Source organism: Elephas maximus, chromosome 2, assembly GCF_024166365.1.
Source record: "Elephas maximus indicus isolate mEleMax1 chromosome 2, mEleMax1 primary haplotype, whole genome shotgun sequence".
Classification (NCBI taxonomy): Eukaryota; Metazoa; Chordata; class Mammalia; order Proboscidea; family Elephantidae; genus Elephas; species Elephas maximus.
The window spans coordinates 222,174,331-222,186,725 of record NC_064820.1 but is presented as its reverse complement, the minus strand read 5'-3'; the positions used below and the strand labels follow the sequence as shown (position 1 = coordinate 222,186,725).

The 12,395-nt window shown below is 43.4% G+C and overlaps 1 protein-coding gene across 7 annotated transcripts in view; it reads right to left on the bottom strand.

Moving 5' to 3' along the window:
• Nucleotides 1-12,395, bottom strand: part of B3GALT5 (beta-1,3-galactosyltransferase 5) — a 172,538-nt gene that overhangs the window by 123,732 nt on the left and 36,411 nt on the right. For all 7 annotated transcript variants that reach the window (XM_049874866.1, XM_049874864.1, XM_049874871.1 and 4 more), the window contains one exon: nucleotides 9,295-9,421. The gene's annotated coding sequence lies outside the window, so the exon portion shown is untranslated. The remainder of the gene's footprint in view (nucleotides 1-9,294; nucleotides 9,422-12,395) is intronic.

Here is a 12,395-nt window from a genome sequence, read left to right as displayed (position 1 = left end):
CTCCTGGCCATCTTCCCAGAAGCCAGCAGGCAGGGCACTGCTCAGATCAGGCTCCACTTCTCCAAGAAGTGCGGCTACCTCCAGGGTCCTGACAACTGCCAAGGCTCATAGACTGTGAGGTAGACAGGGTATATTAGTTTCATTGTGCTGCTATAATAGAAAGCAGGGGCTCTAACAAACAAAGTTATGTTCTCATAGTTTAGAAGGCTGGAAGTCCAAATTCAGGACACTGGCTCTAGGGGAAGGCTTTCTCTCTCTGTTGGCTCTGGGGGAAAGTCCTGGTCTCTTTCCAGCGTCTGTTCCTCAGTTCTTTGGCAGTCTCCACCTGGCCTCAGTCTTCCCTATCGGTGGTTCCTGCTTATCTGCCTGATCTGATCTTCTTCTATCTCAAAAGTAATTGGCTTAAGACACACTCTACATTGACATGGCTTCAGTAATGTAACAGAAAAAAAAAAAAAATTTTTTTTTTCCAAATAGGATCACACCTATAGGTATAGAGGTTAGGATTTACAACACATATTTTGTGGGGGCGGGGGGGCAGTATTCAATCCATAAATGGGATGAAGGGTGAAAACAGAGGAGGCAGACAGATACGTTTGGGACGGTCAAAGTCTGCAGCCTCCGTTCAGGGTCCACAGGGTAACTGTCTAACCTGACACCCACATGAGAAGCCTGAAGTCCCTCCTCTCTCCTTCACAAAATCCAGCCCATTCTCCCTAAGAACATCCTTGGAGCTTCTTCTTCTACCCAGAGTCCAGGGCCCACTATCTCTGGCTGGCCTTGCCACCCCACATGACTGGCCTCCCTCCCCAAGCCCCACTGTCAGAAGAATTCAGTCTAACAAAATCAGCCCCTTGCTCAAAAACCGTGGTTACTTGAGTCTAGACCCACGTGCGTGCTGAAAGACCATTCCAAATCTGGCCCAAACTGCCCGCCCAGCCAGTTGCTGGGCTGTCCCTCTCACCAGCCATGCTGATGGCCCACCCATCCATGACACAGCACCCTGCCATTCTTCCCTTCCCCATGTCTCTGCTTCACCTGGAAAACTCCTTTTCATACATCAAAACCCACATCAGATGTCACCATCTTGCCCCGATTTCAAGTTGGTGAGCTCATTCTCTGGGCATCTTGGATATTTGTCCCTGCTTTTGCAGCCATACTCGCCATACTGTACCACTGGGGCTGCTGAAATTTGGCTCACTTGGGGACAGGGACCTTATGTTATTTCCTTGTATGTCCCTGAACCTAGCTTGGTGCTGCCGTAAGCACAGTTATCCCCAAGAAACTGACCCTCAGCACCAAGCAACCTGAAGAGAGAGGAAGGAGGAAGGGGCCACACTGTCTCTTTTTTCTTTCGTTACTAAGACTGTTCACTGGACACAGCCAGCAGTTGGTCTTTCGCGTTAAAGTATGGAAGATCTATGTTGAAAAATAAAGTATTTGCAGTAGGGTAGCACATTAGGCTGTGTCCTGAGATACCAAATAGGTGTGGTGGCTAAGGCCCGTGGTCTTACCAGGGACAGCAATCTCCAGGCATAGGAGCTTCCAGAACTGTAAGGGCAGCTGGACTGAGTGCTGGGAGGGGAGAGGGTACCAGGGACAGGGGGTCTTGGAGGACAATAAAATTCATGTGTATTGGATTCCAAGGGCAGCTATGACAAAGTACCATAAACTGGATGGAACATAAGGACAGAAATGTATTGTCTCACAGTTCTGGAAGCTTAGAGTCTGAGATCAGGGTGCAGGTCATATTGATTCCTTCTGAGGCTCTGAGGGAGAATCTGTTCCTTGCTGCTCTCCCAGCTTCTCATAGCTTGAGGCATTTCCTGGCTTGTAGCTGCAGCCTCTCATGGCCTCCTTCCTTGGCTTCCCTGTCTCTATGTCTCTCCTCCTCCCTTATAAGGACACCAGTCATAAAGGATTAGCATCCACCTTCCTTAGCGTGACCTCACGTTAACCTAACTGACAACATTTTTAAAGATGCTTTTTCCCAAAAAAGTCACAGATACAGGGTTAGGACTTCAGAGTGTTTTTGGAGGGGACACAGTTCAACCCATTACCTTATATTTTACTTCATAATTTTGACTCTGGTTATGGACCATATTTGGGGGATGATATTTTTGTTCGTTTTCCTACTAACTTCAAGCCCCGTGATAATGAAAGGACTTCTGGAAAATTATTTCATCTTCTGAATTATCATTTATTGCTCCTCTGGTAAATATCTCAGCTGAAAAACAGTAGCATTGTACAGTGAGTATTTCACCAGCACACACTGTTGGGAGCCTTATACAAATAAATCAGGGTCCCTTATATTATTCAAATGACACCTATGGCATCGTCAACAGGACATTTTCACATATTCCTATTGATAGAGTTATTGGCAACCATAAAAAACCTCTCTTGTGTAAGAAAGTGCAGTGTCCTGCAGTTAGTGAATAAAATTCTGGAATGATCTGAACCACTGGAGTTAAATCAATAAATTTGGAAGACCTAGGAAATCAAACAAGCTGAAGGGTAAAACATTGGAGTGGGCCCTGGAGTCTGGCACAGACAGAGAGGTTAAAATAATTCAGCCCAGTCTCCACATAGGGACAGTTATCAGTATTTCCCACATCAAAGGTTTTAATCTCAGAAAGGAGATCACTAAAAAAGATACATCATCTATCTTATTTTATATCATGTATTTATTTCCTAGGGCTGCCATAACAAAATACCACAAACTAGGTGGCTTAAAGCAACAGCAATGTATTGTCTCTCACAGTTCTGCAGGCTGAAAGTCCAAACTCAAGGTATCAGCAGTTCGTTCTAAGGTCTCTGTGAAAAGATCCTTTCTTGCCTCTTCCAGCTTCTTTTGGTCTTTCCTAACAATCCTTGGCATTTCTTGGCTTATAGATGTTGTTATATGCCATCGAGTCAGCTCTGACTCAAACCCACCTTCTACATACAAAATGAAATGTCACCTGGTCCTGTGCCCATCTTCATGATCATTGGTATGTTTAAGTCCATTGTTGTGGCTATTGTGTCAAGCCATCTGATTGAGAGTCTTCCTCATTTTCACTGACCCTACCATTTACAACCCCCACGCATCTGTTGGTTTGTTATACTGTGGGAGCTTGTGTGTTCCTGTGATGCTGGAAGCTATGCCACCGGTATTCAAATACCAGCAGGGTTACCCATGGCAGACAGGTTTCAGCAGACCTTCCAATCTAAGACACACTAAGAAAAAGGACCCAGTGGTCTACTTCTGAAAAGAATCAGCCAGTGAAAACCTTATGAATAGCAGTGAAACATTGTCTGATATAGTGCCAGAAGGTGATCCCCTCAGGTTGGAAGACACTCCAAATACAACTGAGGAAGAGCTGCCTCGTCAAGGTAGAGTTGACCTTAATGACTTGGATGGAATCAAGCATTCAAGACCTTCATTTGCTGATGTGGCATGACTCAAAATGAGAAGAAACAGTTGCAAACATCCATTAATGATTGGAACCTGAGAAGTACAAAGTATGAATCAAGAAAAATTGGTAATAGTCAAAAATGAAATGGAACACATAAATTGATATCCTAGGCATTAGTGAGCTGAAATGGATTGGTATTGGGAATTTTGAATCAATCATATGGTCTGCTATGCCGGGAATGATAACTTGAAGAGCAATGGCATTGCTTTCATCGTCAAAAAGAACATTTCAGGATCTGTCCTGAAGTACAACACTGTCAATGATACAATAATATCCATACGCCTACAAGGAAGACCAGTTAATATCAACTATTATTCAAATTTACACACCAACCACTAAGGCAAAAGATGAATAAATTGAAGATTTTTACCAGCTTCTGCAGTCTGAAATTGATCGAACATGCAGTCAGGATGCATTGATAATTACTGGTAATTGGAGTGGGAAAGTTGGAAACAAAGAAGAAGGATCAGTAGTTGGAAAATATGGCCTTGATGATAGAAGCGATGCCAGAGATTGCATGATAGAATTTTGCAAGACCAACGACTTGTTCATTACAAATACTTTTTTTCACCAACATAAACAGTGACTATACACATGGTGGACCTCAACAGATGGAATACACAGGAATCAAACTGACTACATCTGTGGAAAGAGATGACGGACAAGCTCGATATTATCAGTCAGAACAAGGCCAGGGGCTCACTGTGGATCAGACCATCAATTACTCATATTGCAAGTTCAAGTCGAAACTGAAGAAAATTAGACCAAGTCACGAGAGCCAAAGTACGAGCTTGAGTATACCCCACCTGAATTTAGAGACCATCTCAAGAACAGATTTGACACATAGAACGCTAATGATCAAAGACCAGACTAGTTGTAGAATGACATCAAGGACATCATACATGAAGAAAGCAAGAAACCAAAAAAAAACCCACTGCCATTGAGTCCATTCTGACTCATAGCAACCTTATAGGACAGAGTAGAACTGCCCCATAGAGTTTCCAAGGAGCACCTGGCAGATTTGAACTGCCAACAAGAGGGTTAGCAGCCATAGCACTTAACCACTATGCCACCAGGAGCAAGGGGTCATTAAAAAGACAGAAGAGAAAGAAAAGACCTAACTGGATTTCAGAAGAGACTATGAAACTTGCTCTTGAATGTCAAGTAGCTAAAGCAAAAGGAAAAAATGATGAAGTAAAAGAGCTGAACAGAAGATTTGAAAGAGTGGCTCAAGAAGACAAAGAAAAATATTACGATGATATGTGCAAAGACCTGGAGATAGAAAACCAAAAGGGAAGAACATACTCAGCATTTCTCAAGCTGAAAGAGCTACAGAAAAAAATTCAAGCCTCACATTGCAATACTGAAAGATCCTACAGGGAAAATATTAAACAACACAGGAAGCATCAAAAGAAGTTGGAAGGAATACACAGAGTCACTGTACCAAAAAAGAATTGGTCCACATTCAACCATTTCAGAAGGTAGCATATGATCAGAAACCAATGGTACTGAAGGAAGAAATCCAAGCTGCACTGAAAGCATTGGGGAAAAAAAGGGCTCCAGGAATTGACAGAATACCAACTGAAATGGTTCAACAAACAGAAGCAGCACTGGAAGTGCTCACTCATCTATGCCAAGAAACTTAGAAGACAGCTACCTGGCCAACTGACTGGAAAAGATCCATATTTATGCCTGTTCTCAAGAAAGGTGATCCAATGGAATGTGGAAATTATCAAACAATATCATTAATATCACATGCAAGCACAATCTTGCTGAAGATAATTCAAAAGCAGCTGCAGCAGTATATCGACAGGGAACTGGCAGAAATTCAAGCCAGATATAGAAGAGGGCGTGGAACCAGGAATATCATTGCTGATGTCAGATGGATCCTGGCTGAAAGCAGAGAACACAAGAAAGATGTTTACCTGTGTTTTATCGACTATGCTAAGGCATTCGACTGTGTGGATCATAACAAATTATGGATAACATTGTGAAGAATCAGAATTCTGGAACACTTAATTGTGCTCATGAAGAATCTGTACATGGATCAAGAGGCCGCTGTTCAAATAGAACAAGGGATACTTCGTGGTTTAAAAGTGTGCATCAGGGCGGTATCCTTTCACCATACGTACGGAATCTTTATGCTGAGCAAATAATCCGAGAAGCTGGACTATATGAAGAAGAGTGGGGCATGAGAATTGGAGAAAGACTCATTAACAACATGCATTATGGAGATGACACAACTTTGCTTGTTGCAAGTAAAGAGTGAAGAGGACTTGAAGCACTTAATGATGAAGATCAAATCCTTCAGTACAAATTACACCTTAATTTAAACAAAACAAAAACCCTCACAATTGGACCAATAAGCAACATCATGATGAATGGAGAAAAGATTTAAGTTGTCAAGGATTTCGTTTTACTTGGATCCACAATCAACGCCCATAGAAGCAGCAGTCAGGCAATTAAACGGCGCATTGCGTTGGGTAAATCTGCTGCAAAAGACCTCTTTAAAGTGTTAAAAAGCAAAGATGTCACTTTAAGGACTAAAGTGTGCCGGACCCAAGCCATGGTGTTTCAGTCGCCTTATATGCATGCAAAAGCTGAACAGTAAATAAGGAAGATTGAAGAATCGATGCCTTTGAATTGTGGTATTGGTGAAAAATATTGAATATACCATGGACTACCAACAGAATGAATTAATTTGTCTTGGAAGAAGTACAACCAGAATGCGCCTTAGAAACAAGGATGTTGAGACTATGTCTCACATACTTTGGACATGTTATCAGGAGGGATCAGTCCCTGGAGAAGGACATCATACTTGGTAAAGCAGAGGGTCAGCAAAAAAGCGGAAGACCCTCAACGAGATGAATTGACACAGTGGCTACAACTATGGGCTGAAGCATAGCAACAATTGTAAGGATGGCGCAGGACTGGGCAGTGTTTTGTTCTGTTGTGAGGAGGGTCACTGTGAGTCAGAACCGACTCGACGGCTTTCCACAACAACACACTGTACAAAATGTGTTCTTTTCTAGGGTTTGGTCTTTCCTGATGATGTGTCCAAAGTAAGCAAGCTGAAGTCTCTCCATCCTCACTTCGAAAGGATCTTCTGGCTTATAGGTACGTCACTCCAGTCTCTGCCTCCATCTTCACATGGCCATCTTTCCTCTGTGTCTCTCTGTGTTTTTTCTCCTCTTTTATAAGGACAGCACTCATATTTGATTAGGACCCACCTTACTCTAGTGTGATCTCATGTCAACCTAACTGATAACATCTTCAAAGACCCTGTTTCCAAACAAGATCACATTCATAGGGTTAGGACTTCAACATATGTTTTTAGGGACCACAATTCAGTTCATAACATTAAAAAAAAAAGTATAATTTTTTAATACTTCTATTTTCTAATCACTAAATGAACCACTTGCACTCTAATTGTGGTGTTGGCAAAGAATATTGAATATACTGTGGACTTCCAAAAGAATGAACAATTCAGTCTGAAGACTAGAACCAAAATGCTCCTTAGAGGTGAGAATGGAGAAAGTGTGGCTTTCTTATTGTAGATACATCTACAGGAAAGACCAATCGCTAGGAAAGGACGTCACTCTTGGTAAAGTGGAGAGTCAGCTAAAACCAGGGAACCCCTCAATGAGATGGACTGACACAGTGGTCATGACAATAGACTCAAACATAGCACCGATGATGAAGATGGCACAGAACTGGGCAGCATTTCATCCTGTTATACATAAAGTCACTATGAGTCAGAGTTGACTTGATGGCAACTGACAGCAACAACAACAAAGGCAGCACTATAAATTTCATTACATCTCCGTTTTTAGTGACAATAAAAGGTGTTCTGAAATATCTGGATGCACCTCTAGTAAAAGAAGTTGCTATTCACTTCTTGGCCCCCCTCTTCCTTCTAGGACTCTGCAGGAGAGTCAGGGACAAGGCCATCATTTCATCGTCTTTACTTTTGGCCTGCCTCAAGAGCTCTGGAATCCAGTGGAACAGAGAATGTGTTTATTGGGCATTCTATGGAATGGCCATTAGTTCCCGTCTTCGCTTACTAGCCCCTGTTATTATCTTCAGAATTCCTAATATAAATACCTCAGGACTTTACCATTCGTCAGTTCGATCCTTTCACCAAACTGATTGTATTTATGAATAAAAATCATAAAGCTGAGAATAGTGCTTGAGAATCTATTTCCTTATTTAGTCCTTTGTTCAACCGGTACTTACCGAGGAATTACTGTGTGCTGGGCACGGTGCCAGACAGGAGGGTAAAACTGAACAGCGCATCATGGTCGTTCTTATGGAAGAAGCAATCTTGCCCATATAGGACTCACAGTGAAGTGAAGGAGAGAAGGGCTTGGATCTGTGGAACACCAGCAATGCCAGGAAAGATGTCTCCAGAGTGTCTCTGTCATGGATTGAATTATGTCCCCCCAAAAATGTGTGTATCTATTTGGCTGGGCCATGATTCCCGGTATTTGTGATTTTCCTGTGTGTTGTAAATCCTGCCTCTTTGATGTTAATGAGGGAGGATGGGTGGCAGTTGTGTTAGTGAGACAGGACTCAGTCTATAAGATTGGATTGTGTCTTGAGGCAATCTCTTGAAATATAAAAGAAAGAAGCAAGCAGAGAGGGAGGGGGACCTCATACCACCAAGAAAGAAGCACCGGGAGCAGAGCGTGTCCTTTAGACCCAGGGTTCCTACACAGAGATGCTCCCAGACCAAGGAAAGATGGATGACAAGGACCTTCCTCCAGCGCTGACAGAGAGAAAGCCTTCCTCTGGAGCTGATGCCCTGAATTTAGACTTTTAGCCTACTTTACTGTGAGGAAATAAATTTCTCTCTCTTAAAGCCATCCACTTGTGGTATTTCTGTTATAGCAGAACTAGATAGCTAAGACAGTCTGCAATCCCGAAGTTCCCCAAGCCAGGCTGCTTTACCTCCTAACCAGGCAAGTACACATCACAGGCAGGCAACCGTTTGAACAATTAGCCAGGAAACCTCAGCTCCCCTCGCCCATGGGTTCCAGAAGCTTCGATTTCATTTTGTCTATTGTTCAACTTACGCTGGCATCCATTCCTACTCTGGACATGGAGTCGGTCCTGACTCCTCTCCAGCATTGGGACCCTGACTCTTCTATTCCATCGTGTGCCTTCATGTCTCTGGTTGATGCCTGTCTCTTGCATTGGAGCTCCCCACCCACGCTCAGGCCTCTACTGAGCTAATCTTGTCCCCTATAGTAATATGATGTCTCATAAAGTTGTCTTGACCTAGTTTTGAGGTATTGGCTGGAGGCCGGTCTATTCCCCTTCTTGTTTAGCTGATTAAATCAAGTCCACAGCTCTTATCGAGGTCTCACACTCCTGGGCCACTATGCACCCATCCTAATTGCTTGGGGTCATATACCTAACAACTAGGAACAGCCCCTATGCCCCCTGAGCCTGCACAATTATTCAGAATGCCCAATTCCCAGAAAGCCTGCAAAACCCAGGTAACCCACCCAGCTTGCCATACATAAGCCCTCTCCTACAATTCTAGCCTGTTGTTACCGTATTTCTGAGTACAACCCCCTGTGCAGCACTGCGTGGCATGCTGTGTTCTCCCTAGGGGAGTCGTGAGTATAATAAAAACTTTCACAGCCTCTCTCTTTTGATCAGGGCTGGCCTTACCATACCTCACCCAAGGCAATGTGATTAAACGCTCACTCTGAAGCTGGAGACACAGTCACAGAGACTGAAGACAGCACAGTGGCAGAGTCCATGGGGGGACCAGAGATGACATTAGAGGAGGGAAATTTGAATAAAATCATAGGCAAGGATGAGATGTTACCTGACAGAGCAGCAGACACCACGACAGTTTACAAACTTCTGCCTCTTTTCTCCTCAGAGTATCACCAGGCTGACAAGAGGCGCAGCAGAGTTCCAGGGTTTGGCTCCGCATGGGACAAGTGCACATGCTATAATGTAAAAAAGACAGATGACAATTGCTGTGTGCCTGAGCTTACTGGTCTTGGAAAGGAAAAATTTTCCCAATAACTCTCTCAAGTTGTCAGAAACAGATATTTTGGCTATGGAGCTCTCAACCCTTCCCGGAAAGTAGCTGAGCTTCTAGAATAGGAGGACTGCAAGCCTCCATGTCTGAGGGTTCTCCGAGGACCCATGTCAAAACTCCCTGTTGCCCATTAAAATAACAAAAAGAAGGGTGAAACCACTAACAAAAAGAAAGGCATGTTAAAAAGCAAAGAAAACGAAGAAGTAAAATAGTTTCAATGCGTGTTTTAAAAGTCTCTACGTGGATTTTTTGGGGAAGCTTCCAGAGAACCCTGGTGGTTAAGCACTCAACTGCTACCCAAAAGGCTGGAGGTTTGAACCCACGAGCTGCATCCCAGGAGAAAGATGTGGCAGTCTGCTTCCATAAAGATTACAGCCTTGGAAACCCTATGGGGCAGCTCTACTCTGTCCAATAGGGTGCTATGAGTCAGAATCAACTCAATGGCAATAAGTTTGGTTTCGGTTTTTTCAGGGCTTCAAACCGGTACTTCTGGTGCAGTCATGGCCAAGGAAGCAAAATTGGAACAGACTTAAATTTTTAAAATTTGAGTGAGCCAGAACAATAACCAGAACGGGAAAAATTATGGCCAAAGCCCTGCTAGAAATTTAATCTCCCTATTAGAAAACAGATTTTTTTTTATTAGAAAACGAGGGCAGCATACCTGTTGCACAGTAACCAAATCTCTTGCCCCTCGGATTTTGAGCAGAGTCAGAAACAGCAGTGCCCCTCTCAAAGACGGCAGCAGACCTTGCCGCTTTGAATATGTGTCGCTCTCCACAGTCCTGTCAATAATCCAATCTTATGCATCAGGCTCCTAAAAGGCTCACTACGGCCTCTCTGAGTCTCCCGTTCCAAGGCTTCTACGCGCAATTTTTCCCATTCCAATTATGGTTCCCGATCTCCCAAATTGTGGAAATTCAGATGTGTTCTTTTTTCAACTTGTCGGCCATGACTAAACTGGGAAGAATCGGTTCAAAGCCCTGGCTTTTTTAAGCTTCTAGCAAGCCCTGGAGGTTAAACACTCAACTGCTAACCACCAGGTTGGCAGGTCAAACCCACGCAGTAGTTCAAACACACCAGGGAGAAAGACATAGCAACCTGCTCCTGTAAAGATTACAGCCTAGGAAACTCTATGGGGCAGTTCTACTTTGTCACATTGGGTCCCTATGAATTGGAAATCAACTCGACAGCACCTACAACAACCTTCCAGTGGAGTCACTGCATGGTGCAAACTGCTAACAGTGGTTTAAATGGTTTTCAGCCATCAAAAACACTATAAAGCACAGTTCTACTCCTAGCTAGGCCATCTGTATAAATAAAGCCCTGAAATGCCCCAGGGAGAGAACAACTGGCCACGTGGATCCCAGTGCCCAGTCTGATTGATGGTACCTTTGCCATGGTCCATCAATAAATTGGTGTTTTGGTGAGAGGGAGAAAGATTTGCTGCATCTCCATGTACAAAATGGAGTGAAGGAGAAGGCTGCCTCTTCCCCTCTGTGCCAAAAGCTTCTGGAAGGTCCCTGGAAGGATCCATTGAAGGCCCATTTCTCAGGCCCAGGCGCTTGGCCATTGCCATGTGGCTATACTTTCTTCATTTGAGAGAAACTTGGAATTCAAAACCTGTCCCTGGGAGACTATATTCCAGATGCAGTGAAGAGATGAGGCTGCATTCTAGAAAAGGCAGACAAATCATAAATGAGACAATATCCCCCAGATCCCACAGATGTCATTAGTGAGGAGTTCTTGCTTTGCTTTATTTCCCATCCATTGCTTTCTCCTACTCAAGAAGAGAATAGGCTGCAAGCAGAGTATCTACTTCCTTCTTATTTCCCAAAATTATGCCATCAGTTTAACCACTACTCAATTCTGATTGAATATGGAGGTTGTCCATTCTTATCCTTATAATCAGTTACAATCTTAATCATGAACTCACTCTAAAAGCCCCCAAAAAACAAACTCATTGCCATCAAGTCAATTCTAACTCATAGCAATCCTATAGGAAAGAGTAGAACTGCCCTATAGAGTTTTCAAGGCTGTAATCTTTGTTAAAGCTTGCCGTGTCTTTCTCCCGAGGAGTGGCTGGTGTAGTTCAACCACTGACCTTTCAGTTAACAGCCAAGCACTTAACCACTGACCCAACAGGGCTCCTTAACCATGGTGTCATTCTACAGTGTGAATTTCACGTTCTTCTCTCTTCCCCTGGAGTCCCTGGGTGATGCAAATGTTAACATGCTTGGCTGCTGTCTTAGTTATCTAGGGCTGCTATAACAGAAATACCACAAGTGGATGGCTTTAACAAAGATAAATTTATTCTCTCACTGTGTAATAGGCTAAAAGTCTGAATTCCGGCCATCAGCTCCAAGGGAAGTCTTTCTCTCTCTCTCAGCTCTGGAGGAAGATCCGTGTTATCAATCTTCCCCTGGTCCAGGAGCTTCCCAGCACAGGGACCCCAGGTCCAAAAGAGGCACTATTCTCCTAGTGTTTCTTGGTAGTATGAGGTCTCCATGTCTTTCTGCTCGCTTCTGTCTTTTATATCTCAAAAGAGATTGGCTGAGGTGTTAATGCTGAGTGAAATTAGTCAGTTGCAAAAGGACAAATATTGTATGATACCACTATTATAAGAACTCAAGAAATAGTTTAAACAAAGAAGAAAATATTCCTTGATAGTTACTAGAGTAGGGAGGGAGGGAAGAAGAGGGGTATTCACTAATTAGATAGTAGATAAGAACTAATTTAGGTGGAGGGAAAGACAACACACAATACAGTAGGGGTCAGCACAACTGGACTAAACCAAAAGCAAAGAAATTTCCTGGATAAACTGAATGCTTCAAAGGCCAGCATAGCAGAGGTGGGAGTTTGGGGACCATGGTTTCAGAGGA